The sequence below is a fragment of the Haemaphysalis longicornis genome, unplaced genomic scaffold (genome assembly GCF_048455015.1).
Source record: "Haemaphysalis longicornis isolate Haplotype H1 unplaced genomic scaffold, Haemaphysalis longicornis Haplotype H1 scaffold_6, whole genome shotgun sequence".
NCBI lineage: Eukaryota > Metazoa > Arthropoda > Arachnida > Ixodida > Ixodidae > Haemaphysalis > Haemaphysalis longicornis.
This window is the reverse complement of record NW_027526407.1, coordinates 135,190,368-135,195,963: the sequence shown is the minus strand read 5'-3', so window position 1 is coordinate 135,195,963 and position 5,596 is coordinate 135,190,368. Positions and strand designations below refer to the sequence as shown.

The 5,596-nt window shown below is 48.5% G+C and overlaps 1 pseudogene; it reads left to right on the top strand.

Moving 5' to 3' along the window:
* Nucleotides 1–2,556: 2,556 nt before the first annotated feature.
* Nucleotides 2,557–4,603, top strand: LOC144143259 (uncharacterized; annotated as a pseudogene).
* The last annotated feature ends 993 nt before the right edge of the window (nt 4,604–5,596 follow it).

Here is a 5,596-nt window from a genome sequence, read left to right as displayed (position 1 = left end):
TGAATGATAGGACGCAGGAAAAGTTACGTCTCATAAAGCCCAAAGTACGGTTAGTATTAGCGGTAATGTGATTAATGTGCACATCCCACTTCAAATTATTAGTGATATGGACTCATAGATATTTATATGACGCGCCTGGTTCTAATGTTATCCCTTTAACAATATACGTAATAGTTAGCGTTGAAGTACGACGCTGATAGTGAAATGCTCAAGACCGCTAGCAATATCCTTCTGGGAGCAGTGCTCCCAGAGTGGAAGCGTGATGTCGAATGGGTGATAGCTTACCCGAGCCGTATACTCTACGGCGCTAAAGTTAACGCGTCCACAACACAGGCGGCACTCTTAGAAGTCGTTTGGTCAATGAAAAAATTTAGACTTGCGTGTAAGAGGGACATTTAAATTGGCGAAGCTAACACCACACTCCCTGCTTGCAAACTGATTGCGAATATCTTTCAGGACACCTCACACTGCGGGATTTTGACAGCATAATGGCACTAGAAGAGGATTACAAACAGCGTCGCTGACTGTGTCTCAGGCGTACTGTGTTTTTTTCTAAACGCAACCGACAGACATGATTGCGGGGATTTAACCCAACCGCCCTCGCTCAAAAAATGAAGATGACACTGAACTGCGTAGTGGTAATTCTATCTCAAACGCCTTTTTTTTTTCAGAATGCCACAAATTTATGTGCCCAAGCAAAGATCAGAAAACAAAACATTTTCAAGCCGTATATGACTGCATCTAAGACGCAATGTCACGAACTCTATTACTTTGGTCACAAAAACCCTTGAACGGTCGTATCTGCTTCTCACACACAATGACCCGCATACGTTAAAAGTAATACTTCTAACGGTAAAGATCGTAGAACGGCAGGTTTTAACTGCCAGTCCGCATTAGTGGGTATGAAGCGTTTTGTAATTTTTCTCCGTCCCCTATGTAAGCGGAAAATACTGGCTTATATACCCCTTTCAAAAAGTCGTCAACCCTGTGCGCCGCTGGCAACACTGTGTGCCACCGCCATTGTGAAGAAAAGTCTCTCGCGCGCTCGCTTTCGTGAGGTAGCATGGCATATTCTTGTGAGATTGTTTTTCCTATTACCGGGTGGGAGAACAATTTATCCGGCCTACCGCCACTCAGGGAAGAAAAACTTGTCGAGTTTTACTCGAGCAGGTCGGCCACTGAAAGAGGATTCGAGAGAAGTTATAATTTCGGCATTGAGTCCTACGTATTTCCGTCGATGGTGAGGACCAACAGCTCCAAGCGAAGGTAAAGCTTTTTCCTTCGCCTTTGCGACTGTTCAGCCGCAGCAGCACAAGTGAACGTGAAAGATTCTTAGCAGCATCGCGAATAAGAATGGTCAACCATCAAGCCGCATTGTTTTTTTTTTTTTTTTCGTCGTGTTCACAGCGTGTCAACTGAAGCATTCGTAGACCGTGAGCAGCCGATAGACTGAAGGAAACATTGCGAGAGTTATTTGCGCTTCCGTGCAAGCGAGGAGGTTAATCCTGGGGCGTGCTTTCGTCGTCGAACCTAAGTACGCGACTACACGGGCAGGAGAGCCGGGCGGAACAGGAACAGTTGCCTCCCGCTTCTAGCTGATCTGTGACAAAACGCTTTTCGAGTCTTACGGTTCGCATGCGCCAGCCCCTATACAAGGCGAGGAAACGCTGTGCTTCAGCGCGAAAGCACAGCTCTAGAACCGTCATAACTGCGGCATTCATGTGCTACGTCGACCCTTGGTTAGCAGCGGGGGATCGCGCCTGTGAAGCAGAGAAATAAGGGCCGTTGACACTTGCGACGAAAGCGACGGGCATGCATGTCGCTTTAACGCGCTGCGATCGTTTTTTGTTGTTTGGTTCGGGCGAATTTTTGTCGCCGTGACAGAAATTTCGTGGCAAGTGTGTACGGGCCTTAATGATTTTTTGGCAGAGGGGGTTGAGCAAATGAAAAAGCGACCGTTCGAGCGAAAAAAAAGCAAAAAAAAAACAAGATACTGTTTAAGTAGTGCGGCCTCATAACATGCCTCCATTACCAAGCAATGTATGGTTAGTGGTGCTTGTTGCAGCTTCTGGGTTTGTATCGGTTGTTTCTTTTGTAACATAAGTTAAGAGAACTCCTCACATTGTGAACACTTCTTTTGAGCAGTGGAATTGTGTTCGTTCGGGCACAGTGCCACCGGACATGAGAAAGACTGCCCCACCATACAGCGTGATAGCCGCAGTTGGTCAGCACGGAGAAGTGGCTGATGGGAGCTCTGAATGCCCTGGAGGAAAGGTTGCCTGCAACAACCTGATGGGTATGCTGCGGACTGTTGCCCTCCTGTAGTCCAAGGGCTTCCAAGAAGCACCCCAGCACATGGCGTGCACTGACTTGCCGAAGCAGTGGAGGGTGCCCAGTGGCAGTGCCATCAGGGGCAGCTCCATCCAGGGCATTGACTGGCGGAGCGTACGGGAAGGCGGTCTCAGCGTCCCGAAACTCGCCCGGCCGACGGAGTGCAGGGCACGTCCACGGACTGCAGAGCAGCAAGCAGCTGCCAAGGAGCGGCTGTGCCACAGGATGCTCGCACGGAACCCGAACAATACCTTTGCTCGGGGCCTGCTGCTGACACCAGGAGGACCGAGCAAGGAGACAAAGTACGGACCGGCCCCAGCAGCGTCCCCACTTGCCTACCAGCAGGCACTGCTGCCGCATGCTTTCAGTGACCTGTTTTCGGGCATTGGGCCAGTGTCTGTGCCGTACACCCAGCTGGTGCCTGCGGCAGACCTTTTCAAGGACGCGCTGCATTGGCTGCCAGCTTCCCACCAAGGAGGCAGCACAATCGTTGAGGTATGCCAACGTACTTCCTGGCACACATGCCGAGACCCACCGAGCCGTTATCACGTGGGCACTCACTTCTGTTGCCGTGTCTAAAACGATGCAACTCCTGTGCTTTATATTTGCTGCCATTTTGTCTGCCACAGCATGTTATTTAGATTTCACACACAACGAAGGAAAGTTTGAAATCCACCTCAGTGCAGCCATACGGCTACAAAGTAAAGCTATACAGCTTTCTCACAAACTTCTCACTTGGAAGAAAAATTCGTCCTGGTCCAGGATTGGAACCTGGGACCACTGCTTAACCAGACCAGTTGCTCTACCAACTGAGCTAACAAGGAGGCTAGCCAATTGCAGCGCAAGAGCGAATCGATCAACAACTCGAAGTGATGGACACGTGTTAATCAACCAGTGTAGGTGGTTGTGGTCGGTTTCACACACTAGTCTATACTAAAGAAAATGTAAAATGGCATGCATTCAATTGTGCTCATCTTGTCTTCATTCGTGAACCTCAGCACGCAGAGGTTAGTTACCGCTTTTGACTGTTTTCACTTTTTCTCAACACCCCGCAGAAGGTAGAGACATAGCGGCAGGCATCGCTGGCCCTGGAGCGTGACACGCGGCAACAGTCCGACAGCGCAACGTGTGCAAAAGAACGGAGCCTGAGACTAACGTCCTCCAACTTTGGCGTTGTGCTGATGCGGAGGGAGTGGTCTGTGAAAGGCATCCAGTCACTGACAGCGAGCAGGGACGTTTCACGGTTGGCTCCGATCAGGTGCATAAACTCACTTGTAATGATAATGTGGAGAATTTAACGTATTTATATACTTCAAAGACATACTGCAAGAGGTTTTTTTTCTCACTGGTTTTTTTCTTTACCGTAGACATGTATGATGTTACTTGAAGTAATTGTAATTTTAAGTTTTGTAATTTATTGTGGGCTGAACATTCTGCAGCACTACTACGAAAAACAAAAATAAAATCCTTAAGAAACATCTCTATTGCTGTTGTGCTGTGTATACATTCGTAATATTTTGGTGACTGCTGTGTTAAATTACAGGATAGGTTTGGTGGGACAGTAAACCATTCATGTGCCTGGATGAGGGAGGTGGGATGCCTTAAATGATACGGAAAAGTTAGCCTGGCAGTGAGCTTGGATTGCTACTCCATATGGAGATGAGAGGGGCAAATATGAGTGAAAGATGTGCAGACACAAAAGTGCACACAAACACTAACAATGCAGATAAGCACCTGAAAACTGACAGACGCAGGAACACACACAGCACATTCACATAAGAAACGATTGGAAGCTTTGTGGAGTTGGATGGGGGTGAGAAGGGAGGGCAGGAGGCTATTGTGCTGTTCGCAGGCGCCTGGTGAACACAATCTTTGTATTTCTAAGCAGATATTTTCATCCAAATTTTCTGCAAATGCAAAGCAACTGATGACAATTAAGTCATCTACATTACTCGGTGTCACTGCATTAGCCACCCTGGATATAAGTTAAACTTTCCTGCACTGCCAGGCTAGTTGAACAAGCACATTTAAGGCAGGCGAGTACACCATCTATTGCTATTTGTATCGGGCAGCACTGTGACATGCTGTTGTATTTGTATGCAGGCACGGCATCTCCAACGACCCCATGGCTGCTAAGCGCTATGAAGAGGTGCTCCGTACCATGGGGCATGACGTGACAGTCCTCCCCTGTGGCCTGCTGGTGAACCCCTCCTTTCCTTGGCTCAGTGCATCGCCTGACAGACTCGTCTTCGACCCAGCCGAGGGGTCGTAAGGGGTGCTTGAGATCAAGTGCCCGTACACCCTTCGAGACAAAAAGGGGGATGAGCTGGCAAGCAGCACTTTCTGCAGCGAGCTGACAGAAAATGGCCCAAGACTCAAACGATACAACTCCTATTATGCGCAAATAGTAGGGCAGATCGGGGTGTCCGCACTAAGCTGGGGCGACTTTGTTGTCTATGGAAAGGATTTCATTCTCATCGAACGAATCCGGCTGAACCGCGCCGAATGGGAGGCTATGAAAGACCAGCTAAACAACTTTAATTTTAACACCCTTTTGCCGTTCCTGGAGATTGGCAGTCACGAGGCTGCAATTTAGTTGTCTAGCCTCCAAGTAGCCCCCTTGTGCCATCAACAAAAAGAACTTACAATGTGGCGGCGCTTTATTGCACTGTGTACAGATTCCCGCACACCACCCTTTGCCTTGCTGCAACCAGCTTGCCAGACAGTGCGCTTCATAGAAGCTCAAGTGCAGTGTCAGCGCTAAAAATAACTTGTGTCTCCAGCACACACGGTGGCACTTCTTTGAAAAAGCAACTTTCTACTTCAAACAAAAGTCAGGCACTCAATGGCTACTGCGTGTTGGTCCACTGTGCAGTGCATAAACAGAACTCCATAATGCACATTTGGAATGCACACCGCAGCTAACTGCCTTCCGACTCTTGCATTATAGGCGACTGCCAGTTGCTGAGAGTTGCACAAATCACCCCACATATGATTAGCCAACGGGGCCAACGACATCGGCACAGGGTGATCAAATATGTGGTTGCACTTGATACGCTGGATTCGCCTTTCCACATGTATTCGAAGTGCAGCAACGTCCTGGGTTTCTTGAGTCTCCTCGGCTGTGAATTGCTCTCTTCGAAGGAAGGGTGGAATATTCAGGTTCACACCTATGTCCTCCAAAAGGTCATCAATTCAGAAGCCCTTGTCTGCCATAATGGAGTCCCCTTCCTCAAACTATCGCTCCAAAAAACCACTTCGTATC